Genomic DNA, 12,922 nt, shown 5'->3' on the forward strand with positions numbered 1-12,922 from the left:
CCGTCCGTCTGCGTCAGTCCTCATCTTGCTATCAAAAAATGCGGAATGGCTAAACCAAATTCCTTCGCCATTTCCAAAATCAATGCGCGAAGTTGCATCCAACCGATTATTCAAGTTAATGTGTAGAGTCTATGATACCGGATTCGAAGAAGCTGAGTTTGGAATGGGTATCGCCCACTCCGTCTTACCCCGTGCACTATCGCATCGCACAATCAGATCAACAGCTCATGCAGTCAAGGCTACACATTAAGACAAGGCGATCGTTTTGTTTCCAGAGTCCCCAGAGTAATTGTGTTGCAGCCATACACTTCAACTATGCAAATGTACATTTTGAGAAACCTCTATCTTATTTTTAGGCTGTTACTTTTTTGTAGTATCTACTTCTTTTTACCGAAGGCACTTTAACGCTTGGGTAGTTGAGTTTCTTACTTTTTCCTCGTTTCTTTCCATAGTCTCGCTTCCTAAATAAGTAAACGAGTCGACCTGTTGCAGCTGCACGACAAACAAATGTATTCTGCACTCGGAGTTAGGCTTCACCTCGTTTGTGACAGTCTATGGTCTTTGTTTCAGACTTTATATTTTCATGTAATATTCTTTGGCAAATGGTTCAAATGGCCCTGCGCACTTACAACTACTTAAACCTAACTAACATAAGGACATCACACACTTCCATGCCCGAGGCAGGATTCGAACCTGCAGACCTGGCGGTACGAGGTCCCAGACTGAAGCGCCTAGAACCGCTAGGCCACATCGGCCGGCTAATATTCTTTCCCCACCTTTCCCTTACCTTATCATTCTTTGTTACATCATCCATTATAAGGTTTCACGGCTGGTACTGACATCATATGGAAAACATCGCATTATCATGCATGTATACGTGTTGAGATCTATAAACATCATAATAATTTTAACCGAAAAGAGGAAGGTGTTAAATTAGACAAAATTTAAATGTCAACACTGCAACGTAAGAGTGACGATCGATACTTTCAGTCCAGAATGTTGGCAATAGCAGCGATAATCTCGTAGTCAACGTCACGTGGCAGACTGTGGTGCCCCCTACACTGTCTACATAATCGGCGCTCCCTCGTCTTCTGGTAGTAGTTACTCATTTTACCTCTGAAGATGCCTCCCGCCGTCGGAGAGAAAACGTTAGGAGATACTTTTATACATCGACCACAGCCTAATAGGCCGGAAGTTTTAAATGATGACATCACAAGCTGTGACATTGTTGCGAATGAAACAGTGACCTTTTTTTTTAAAAAAAAAAAAAGATTTGATGATGGTCATTATAGACCGAAACCGGTAATCTGTTAACAAAATGTTTGTGGCCTTAGACGTAAATTAAAGGAAACCTAGTGATGACATCCTTTGTTACAATCCACCACCTCTCCTTTAGACTCGGTTCCCACTACTTTACCCACTCTATTTTTGATAGCTTCAATTTACTAGTCACATGCTGCCAAGACAATTCTGTAATCAGCATACACTTATGACCCAAAATGTCACATATACCCTCTTAACAGCGTGTTCGTCCACCTTTGGAGCGCAATGCAGTAGTCATCGTGCGTGTCGTGGATTCTACAAATCCATGGTACGTTTCTGGACGTGTGTGCTACTAGATGTTTACGCACAGGTGATGCAATTTTCTTAAAATTAAGGGCCGGTGATTTGTCAGACCTATACCTGTGGGTTATCGGGAGAATCTGGTGGCCAAGATACGAACGTGAGTTTACTATCATGCTCCTCAAATAACATAATTCCTACCTTGTGAAAAAGATTGTTGTTCTCCAGGAAGGTTCCTAAGCATCAGGAAAACATCAACAAAAATATTTTTAGGTATGTAAATAGACAGCTTCAGTTTCGGTTTTTACAATACAAATTAAAAAGTTTTTTTATGAAATCTTACATCTTAACTTATAGAACGTATTCCACGTATATGCAATTTCTTACAGATCTGAAGATGACGAAATAGTCTGTTGAAACTGATTATCTTAAATAATAAAATAAAATAAAATAAAATAAAAATAAAAAATGTTTTAACTGAATCTTCCGTCGGTTCTTGGTAGAACAACCTTATAATAAATGAAAACCGCTAGTTTGCTTTTGTTCTATACAATACTGCAGAGCAAAAGCAAACTAGCGGGTTTCATTTATCATAATGTATAACGTAGAACAAAAGAAAATTAGTGGTTTTCATTTATTATAATGTTGTTCTACCAAGAACCGACGAAAGATTCAGTTAACATAATAAAATGTGCCACCACAGGACAATTAACGTTTTTTACAGTAGACTACTGCGACAAAAAGCAAACTCAGCACAAGCCATTTCGTTTAGCAAAAAGTGTTTGAAAAGCAAAATTACACCGAAGTACGTCGTCAAAAAGTTAAGAGGAACAACTGCCACTGCAAATAAAGCCATTCAGGTCTCTAGGTATACTTGGGTAGAGGAGGAAATGAAGAAATGATATCGTGTTCGTGACAACGGGTGTACTCATCTGAAAGTGGTACACATGGCTATCGCATCGACGTTAACACCCATATGAGTTTGATGATTTTGACCGTGAAGTTCGTCAAAGTGTGAGTGCTCTAATTCATAATCTTTTTTCGCGACAGAACAAGAAATTATCTACGATTAGTAACGTGAGTGCACCTCTAACCCCAAATTGAAACAAAAGTTTTTCCCTGTATGTAATTAATCTATCGAAATACTGTAGAACGAATGCAATCTAGCGCTTATAGTTTACTAAAAATACTCTTTGTGATCTTGGCTGTTGAATGGTTTTTAACAATTAAGCAGATCGCCTTCGGCACTCTCAAAATGAGTAAATTCAGTGAAAAACACCAAGGGTGAAGGTGTGTAGGTTGTCCATAATAATGTTCACTTAGTCCAAAGGTGTCATGATGCCTTAGAGTGCTAGCACAGTTCCCATGGAGGCCCAGGTAAATGCCCCACATTACCATTATATGGCCACCACAGCCCCGTGTCAGTGGCACGGTGCATGTTTTTAATAACCATGCGCTTAAAAGATGACATATGTGAGCCAGACAATCTACGTGGTGTAGGAAGAAACGTAGTTCATCCGATCAGGCTACACATCTCTGTTGACACTCTGCGCAACCTCGATGATCCCAAGCCCATTGCAACCATATTTACTGATGGCGTTCGGTTAACATGGGAGTCCCAGGCGCTGAACGGTGTGCTACGAGACAACTGTGCCTACACCGACGCTGCGCCCCTCCGTGAGACGTCACAGGTCCTGCTGTACAGAGCGTTCAGTCCTCCGACCTCCACGTTCAGTGAGGAGGTGTGGAGTGCGATGCCTGTCGACGACTCGTCGTCTCACCGTTCTCCAATCACCTTCCACGGATTCTCGTGACAGCCGACTGTCTTCGCCGCTTACAAGGTGCTCGTCCCAGGCGCGTGGCCATAACAATGTGCCCTTTGTCGATGTCGCTTACGTCACAGGATTTCCCCATTCCCCTCTGATCCGCTTATATGGCACTTTCCCTATCTCATCATGTGCCCACATTGCCACGTGTAGGCTCTCAGCCTCGCTGTGGGTAGCGGCCATTACGGTCTGGCTCACTGGTGTATGTCGACTTATGTTTAGAAGTATGTCACCAGTACCACCTTGTGCCGTGGCTGGGGGAGTGCACTCACCTACGATTTATTGCAGAAGAACAAATATAAGATTTATGACCAAGTCACGCAGTGACAAGCTGCATGGGTGAATATAAGATGCTAACCTTTGTTTCATTTATGTTTATTATGCGCGACACAACGAATGATTTCACTGTAGCGTTCATAGATAATATATTAATACTTGAGAAAATTACCCCACGAAGACTATGCTTAACTGAAATGGTATTAAGATGTACATGTACATACATACACCACAAACTATCATACAGTTCATGGTGGGGGGGGGGGGGGAGGGGGGGGGGGGTCCATGTAGCACTGTTAGTCATTTCCTTTCCTGTTTAGACCTCTAATTTATCCCAACTGATCTTCATAATCCTCACGCAAAATGTTCGTTGGTTGGCGGCAGAAGAATCGTTCTGCAGTCGGTCTCGAATGCACTGTTAGTCATTTCCTTTCCTGTTTAGACCTCTAATTTATCCCAACTGATCTTCATAATCCTCACGCAAAATGTTCGTTGGTTGGCGGCAGAAGAATCGTTCTTCAGTCGGTCTCGAATGCAGTTTCTCTAAATTTTCGCAATACGGCCTTGCACACACCAGTAAGCTACAGAGTACACAAATGGATTTTTTAAATAATCTCGTATTTATTAGGTGATGGTAACATCCAAAACGATACTAAATGAAATTTTTTGTTCGCTAAGCAGTTTACGTGTAAATATAAAGTTCTTTAGTCAATCATTTGGCTGTTGTGTAACTAATCGTGAAATATTTACCAGCTCTACGAAACGGCTGCATGAAATATGCAAATGATTACAAGGCAGTAAGTACTGCGGAAAGAGAAGTAGATTTAAAAAGAGCTCTTCACAATATTGGCTGGATACGTTACACGAAATTCTTAAGTTATTAGGGATAAAATACAGGAAGCAAAAGGTTACTGTCATATCACTGAACGGAAGTACAACGTATAACAGAAGGCGCGAGTAAAGAACACAGTATTCTTGGACAAACGAAAACAGAAATGCTGAGGATTCTTTGACTTGCGCCAATGGGTGGTTGGGTTTCGTGTTCCGCTGAATAGGTCAGGAGTCAACTACACGCAGGAGGCAGATTCACGGGTAGCTGGGCTGTGTGGCGTGGTCTGGGCAGTTTTTTTATGGTAGAGGATCTCGGGAAAATACAAACAGGGCTTCAGTCACAAAGGGTGCAGGACGAACACAGGAATAACGTAGATACAGAAAACATCGGTATAACAGCTGTAAATTGTTGTAGCTGTGTTGAGAAAGCACCAGAGCTCTACGCACTAACAGAAAGCACTGATGCTCAAATCGTTATAGGCAATTAAAGCTGGCTAAAGCCGGATGTAAGCTCAGCCGAAATGTTTGCAAAGAACCTAACGCTGTTCTGAAGGGATAGGCTAAACACTGTTGGGGTGACGCGTTTGTTGCTGTTTGAAGTAGTTTACCTTCTCGAGAAGTTGAACTAGGTAGTTCCTGTGAGTTAGTATGGGCAGAAGTCATTCTTGGCCACCGATCTACCAATTCAGATAATACAACTGCTGCAGTGTTCAAAGAATACTTGAGTTTGATTTCAAACACATACGTGATTCATACGATTATAGTTGACGGTGACTTTAATTTACCCTCGATATGTTGGCAAAATATATGTTTAATTTCGGAGGTACACATAAAACATCACACGAAACTGTGCTAAACCCATTCTCTGAAAATTATTGCGAGCAGTTAGTTCACGAGCCCATGCGAATAGTAAACGGCTGTGAAAACACACTTTACCTCTTAGCAACAAATAATCCTGAGTGAATAACGAGCGTCAAAACATATTCAGGGATTGGTGAACACAGGGTTGTTGTAGCGAAAATGAATATTGTAATCCCCAAATCCTACAAAAATAAACGAAAAACGCACCTATTCAAAAAACCAGATAAAAATTCGCTTGACACCTTCCTAAGAGACAATCTCCACTCCTTCCAAATTAACTGTGTAAGTTCTGACCAGATGTGGCTTGAATACAAAGAAATAGTATCGTCATCAATTGAGAGATTTATACCAAATAAATTAACAAATGACGGAGCTGATCCTGCTTGGTATACAAAATGGGTCAGAACACTATTGCAGAAACAACGAAACAAACATGCCATATTTAAACAGACACAAAATCCCAAAGATTGGCGATCTGTTACACAAGGTCGAAATTTAGTGCGGACGTCTAGGCGAGATGCTTTGTCTCGAAACCTGACAGAAAATTCAAAGAGATTCTGGGCGTATATAAAGTATACTACCGGCAAGAGACTATCAATGCCTTCTCTGCGCGATAGCAATGGACATACTATCGAAGACAGTGCTCCAAAGCATAGTTACTAAACATATCCTTCCGAAATTCCTTCACAAAAAAAGACGAAGTAAATATTCCAGAATTCGAATCAAGAACAGGTGCCTACATGACTAACGTAGAAGTAAATATCCTCGGAGTAGTGAAGCAACTTAAATCGCTTAATAAAAGCAAGTCTTCTGGTCCAGACTTTATATCAATTACGTTCCTTTGAGAGTATGCAGATGTGATAGCTACAAACTTAACAATCATATTCAACCGTTCGCTCGACGAAAGATCCGCACCCAAAGACTGGAAAGTTGCACATGTCACACCAAGGTGACAGAAAGATAGTAGGAGTAATCCACTAAATTACAGGTCCATATCATTAACATCGATATGCAGCAGGATTTTGAAACATATATTGTGCTCGAACGTTATGAATTACCTCGAATAAAACGGTCTATTGACACACAGTTAACATGGATTTAGAAAACATCGTTCTTGTGAAACACAACTTGCTGTTTACTAGCATGAAGTGTTGAGTGCTATTGACAAGGGATTTCGGATTGATTTACGGAAGGCTTTCGACACTGTAACACAAATGGCTTGCAGTGAAATTGCTTGCTTATGGAATATCGTCTGAGTTATGTGACTGGATTCGTGATGTCAGAGAGGTCACAGTTCGTAGTAACTGACGGAAAGTTATCGAGTAAAACAGATGTGATTTCTGTCGTTCCCAAAGGTAGTGTTGTAGACCCTTTGCTGTTCCTTATCTACATAAACGATTTGGGAGACAATCTGAGCAGCACTCTGTTGTTTTCAGATTACGCTGTCGCTTATCGACTAATAAAGTCATCAGAAGATCAAAACAATTTGCAAAACGACTTAGAAAAGATACTGTATGGTGCGAAAATTGGAAATTGGCCGGAAATAACGGAAAGTGTAAGCTCATCCACATGAGTGCCAAAAGGAATCTGTTAAACTTCGGTTATACGATAAATCAGTCTAATCTAAAGGCCATAAATTCAACTAAATACCTAGGAATTACAATTACGAACAACTTAAATTGGAAGAAACACACAAAAAATGTTGTGGCGAAAGCTAACCAATAACTGCGTTTTATTGCAGAACACTTAGAAAATGTGACAGGTCTAATAAGGAGGCTGCCTACACTACGCTTGTCTGTCTTAATTTAGGATACTCCTGTACGGTATGGGATCCTTCAAAGAAGGGCAGCACGTTTAGTATTATCGCGAAATAGGGAAGAGAGTGTCACTGTAATGGTACAGGATTTGGGATTGACATCATTACAACGAAGGTGTTTTTCGTTGCGGAGGAATCTTCTCACGAAATTCTAATCACGAATTTTCTCCTCCGAATGCAAAAATATTTTGTTGACACCGACCTACATATGGAGAAACGATCACCATGATGAAATAAGGAAAATCAGAAATCGTACGGAAATGTTTAGGTGTTCGTTCTTTCCGCGTGCTATACGAGACTGGAACAATAGAGAGTTGTGAAGGTGGTTCCATGAACCCTCTGTCAGGCCCTTAAATGAGATTTGCAGAGTATCCATTCAGATGTAGATGTAAATGCAGAAATAGTAATATACAGAGTCTAAGTTCAATGACTGCGCTAGCATTCCCACTGGGGCAGTGATTACATTAGCAAAGTCCTTGGCTGAATGCAGTGACAGGACTGCCGAGTAGCACAAATCCCTAAATAGACCAGTTCCAAGCTGTGTCGAAGTCCAGACGGTTGCGATCCGAGTGGTGAGGCGTCCAGGTAACATCAGTACTCTAGTCCAGGCCTACACTGCCTGGTGCCACATGGGCTTATAAAGCCGTTGTGGCTTCAGAATATGCCTGGCATCGATGAGACTGTGCTGGCGTGGCAGAGAGTGATTGGAGCGGTATTGGCGTGTAGCTGTTTTGCGATGGTGCGCCACCGATGTTGCTATAATACGGCGGAAGCAGCAGTGTGCAGAGCCGCGCTGAGCTGTCAAGCTGGGCGGCACTGCACATGAGGCGCACACTGCGGCTTGTGGAGTGCTTAACGTGTGACCTGCGGCAGTGTGGCAGTAGGCGCCGTCGCGTAGACATTGATGATGCCCCCCCCCCCCCCCCCCTCCCCAAACAAAAAACCTCACCGTGGTGGTGTACAGTGAGAGGCCACAGCTGCGCTGGGAAAGTTTGGGCTGGAGGCAGGAGCTGGATCCAGACAGGCTGATCCACATTTCAGCATCTTCTGCAAGGGCCTTCAGAAAAATTGGTGACAGAATGCGTCTCCAGCTAAGTCTATTCTCACCCAATGGCATAGGTGAGTCCAATTCCAGCGATGACGACGTCACAGATCATGATGGCCGTGGCTGGGACAGTGGAAGCTGCATTGTCCATGGCGGCGACAGCAGCACGTCGGGCTTTGACAGCGGAGACTGCAGCACCAGAACAATTTGGCTGGGTATACAAGTGGTGAAGCAGACCATGCCTGAGGTGAGCCAGGCTCTGATGGTGGCAGCTGTGGAACAGCGGCCGCAATGCCACAGCTCTGTTGGTAGTAAGCGGCATGTGGGACGAAACTCACCACTAGTAACTGCCGGGAGGGAAACTGCCTGCGCTACAAGCTCTGGAACAGAAAGGTCTTCAGTAGGATCGGGAATAACAGATTCTGGCTTTTGTAATAATCGTGTCCCAACCTGTCACAAACAACATAGGTTTGACTATAATCCGAGTTTCACTCTAATGACCACTGTTAAAAACGCTGAAATACACCTTGACATTGGCCTGGAATTTTCAAGGAGATAGAGAAGCGCCTGGGAATTGTGGAGGATGTAGGAGAAGCAGTGTAGTTCAGTCAGCGTCTTGTCTCCCTGAGGTGTTCTACAGTATGTCGATAAGAACAGGAGCAGAGAATTTTCTTTAGAATGGGACTGCCTTAATTTAGACTTTTAAGGCAGGCAATTGTGGACCATTATATGATACAATGGTGATTGGTAATCGTTCTTGGCAGTATATAGTTTCTAAATCCCGAATCGATTTGCCTGACGTTGTGGAAATAATAGGAGCCACAAACAGAAATTTGTAAAAGGCATCCTCTATGAGAAATAATGGCAAACCGCAAAAGAGCCGTGTGCAATCGATGTGAAGTCACTGCCAGTGGCGTCTGGTAGGAGCCAGACAATAAACTATTGATGAGGGCCTTTGAAGCTCCCTGAGGAGATGAGATAAAGTATGCATATTGGCATGGCATGCTTCACCGTGATAGAAAAATTCATAATTATAATTGGCCATGGTAAGTTCCCAACTCTGGAATTTTCTGTTCTCTCCTGATGGGCGCAGGTTCTGCTGGTTGGAATAAACTGGTAGTGGGCTTATTGCCCGGTGACAGAAAAAATTTCCTCCCTTAACGATACTGATGAGACTGGGAAAAGTCGCAGGCTGTTGTCAACGCCATCTTCTCTCATTGAATGTTGTTCACTTGAGCTTTGTTCAGCAATTTCAATGTGAAAACATTTGGGTGGTCTGAGGCGACAGTCTTCTTGTGGGACAGCGCTGCCCCAATGCTGTAGGAGGAGGCAACGACTGTGCCATCACCTGGGAGACGAAATACTTACCAAGGATCCCAATGATCTCAGAGGAAGGCTCTGATTCGCACTAAGAGGAAAATCTTGATGCAAATGCCGAAGAAAAAACGAGTTCTGAACATCACAAAAATTGTTATACTTGGAAAACTGCTGCAAAAAGCTTCAGTTTGTATTTGAGCCAATGCTTTGTAGCAGTGTCAAACATGTGCAACGGTCCACCTGATTGGTGTCTGCTGCAGGTATCATCAGCCTGGGCAGTGCGTTGAGGCATGGTTTTTATTTGTACTGTAAGCAGACTGTAGTTGTAAGTCGAAGCATAAGAACGAAAGTCAAGGCCCATTAGGTCCTCTATAGTTTTCCATGTGCTCACCAAATCTTTATCATGCTTTTGCAGAACCGTATTTCAGATCCACGTATTAGCTTCTTATATGATTTGCTTACAGTCAGCATTTAAAATCCAGATAAGACTATCTCCAGACAAGTCCATCAAAAAAGAAATACTAACTCTTAAATTTATATTCGGAGTTGAAACATCCCCTTAGAAAAATTAATAAATTACTGTGCTGATAAACCTCTTACATTATTAGATTTTCAAACAGCTCAGCAAAACTGAACGTACTCATATATTTCTCTCTTTGCTTATGCTAATCATCACTAAACTGACATACAATGGCCGGCTGGGGTGGCCGAGCGGTTCTAGGCGCCACAGTCTGGAACCAGGCGACCGCTACAGTCGCAGGTTCGAATCCTGCCTCGGGTATGGATGTGTGTGATGTCCTTAGGTTAGTTAGGTTTAAGTAGTTCTGAGTTCTAGGGGACTGATGACCTCAGAAGTTAAGCCCCATAGTGCTCAGAGCCATTTGAACCATTTATTTTTAGCGCAACGCAGTCTGACTTTCAATAATCTCTACAAAAGAATGGCCCTGACTAAGAATAACCTATACCTTTCATGAATCACTTACCTCATAAAAATCTTCGTTACTCTAACTATTGCAATACAGCGAGCGCCACTACTGCCAGCTAAATAAAAGATTCAAACTACTGAAGGCACTAACTAGTGATAGGCATACTTAGCAAATGAAAGATTTTGATAGAGAACATACAATGTATTTACCTTAATAGAGTTCAAAAGTCATAATGTATATATCAGTTCATGACATCCAGTCTTACAAATATACTGTCTCTGATGGACACACGTCCAGATCATCCGCTCTCAAAACTCTGCCATCTTTCTCCCCACATCTACCATTGCTGGCGGCTCACCTCCAACTGCGCAATGCTATGCGCTGTTCATATCCAGCTGCCAAATATTACAATCGCGAATATTACAACAATGCCAACCACCCACAGACAGCACACAGCACACAGCACAGCCAGTGATTTTCATACAGAGCTCTATGTGGCGTTACCAATATAAAAACCTAAACAGCCTACTTACAATGTTAGCAAATTTCTGTTTTCCAAAAAAGCTGTTGCTATTGCCATTGGCAGACTTATGCTCGTATATTTTTATAACTTCCATTTTTCGTCGAACATCTGTCATTTTTCCGTCCAAATAGCAAACTTCATCTATTTTTAACCCCCCCACCCACCCCCACCCCACAAGTACCACTGCCCCCTCCCTCCACCTCTAACTCCCACGTATAAAGACAACTGATTAGTTTACAGATTAGTTAATGTGCTAAGTATTTGACGTCAATCATGTAAAACCTTTATGGTAGTAGGTGCAAACCCTAATTACGATGGTTTTATTAGTTTCAGATTATTCACCTAAAGAATAATCAAAAAGTTTGAAAGATGATTATTGTTAATGAAGTAAAATCTCCATGCAGAGGACAGGAAGTGAAAAAGCTATTCCTTATGTTTCAGATCTAGATTGCCATAAAAATGTGAAGGGACTGTTAATCAGAACTCAGGGAGAAGTTGTAGTCAAATTCACAATCGATTTATTGATCTTAAACAAGGCAAGACAACAAAATTTTTAAAGAAACATCATACAAAAAAATGTTTTATTTAACAAACACCTTACTGACATGGGATCTATGATGGACAAAGTGATCTGCTGGGGATCGACACATGACACTAACCAGAACAATAGTCACTTCATACACGTGAATCCATGTTATGGCATCAAATTACGCCACCACCAAGCATCTATATTCTACCATATAAAAAAAGGAAAAATGTGGTTAGAAATAACAGGATGCTGAGAAATATAAATTATAGCCCTATGTCGCTGCAGCGAATACTTTACCATCCTACTGGTCAAGGTGGCTCACCACGATGCGTTCGGCAACTGAAGTCATGGGCAGTGGCAATCTGTTGTTAAATGCGCATTCCCGAAAAATACAGATGCTTCCTTGCTAGCCTCTGAAACCCTGATGGACTCCTGTGTGCAAGTGGACCTGTTTGCTGGTCTGCCAAACCAGTTTGACTCTGTGCCATGGATGTGCATGTCGGAATACGTCAAATGTTTAGACGGCTGACTCAAGACAAATAAGTACACGCACGCGTCACTCGTTGTGACCGAGATGATATAAGCGGCACCTCTGACGGTTCAGAAGGTTACTGGCACAGGCTCTAAGTCGCACACTAGCGAAGAACACAAGTCTCACCGTTTAGGCAGAGACCGGCAATTCTTTACTAGCAAAGAGCCAGTACAAGAGACTTGTACAACAGTGCCCTTTTTTGCTTTCTCCCTGTTTGCTCCTCAGCTCGGTTCCAAAAGCACATTTCTCTCTTTTGACTTCCCCCACTTTCACACAAGCCAATCACGAGCTAGAGCCCCGCATTCTAAGCTCGGAGCATAGTCTTTGCAGTGCAAACCAATTTGATCAATCAGAGAGTTTAAAGTTAATTGGCAGAAAATGGAAAAAAGAATTCAGCTTCCCAGCCTCTTTCCCAAACGTTTGCTGTGTCTTTTACTAACACAATACAGGGTGGAAGCACAGCCCTCCATGAAGAGCTTGTCATCTCCCCTGTTGCGTCCATTTCAAAGTTTGCAAAGAATGACCATAAACTCACAAACAGCTTCGTCCATTGACAAAACATGTTTTGAAACAGAGTCTGGACGTCTGGGCGCCAGTTTCCCTGTCCCACGGATATTTGCAGAACGTTTACATTTCTTTTGGTGGCTTGCTCGCTAACAAGGGTCCATCCTGTGCTTTATTCACGGCCTGCAATGCACTGTCGGCGACCTTTCGGTGCTAGGCCACATACCGTGACGTCTGCCCGTCGCCTGGCGCCATCTTAATGTGTTTCTGCACAATGTGACCACGGCACGCAGCTGTCTGGAAATGTCTCCTCGCTGTTCTCTACAAAAAATGCGCTTTGTCGGCCCACCAACGCCGTGCTTTTTATGAAGTC

The sequence above is a fragment of the Schistocerca gregaria genome, chromosome 2 (assembly GCF_023897955.1).
Source record: "Schistocerca gregaria isolate iqSchGreg1 chromosome 2, iqSchGreg1.2, whole genome shotgun sequence".
Classification (NCBI taxonomy): Eukaryota; Metazoa; Arthropoda; class Insecta; order Orthoptera; family Acrididae; genus Schistocerca; species Schistocerca gregaria.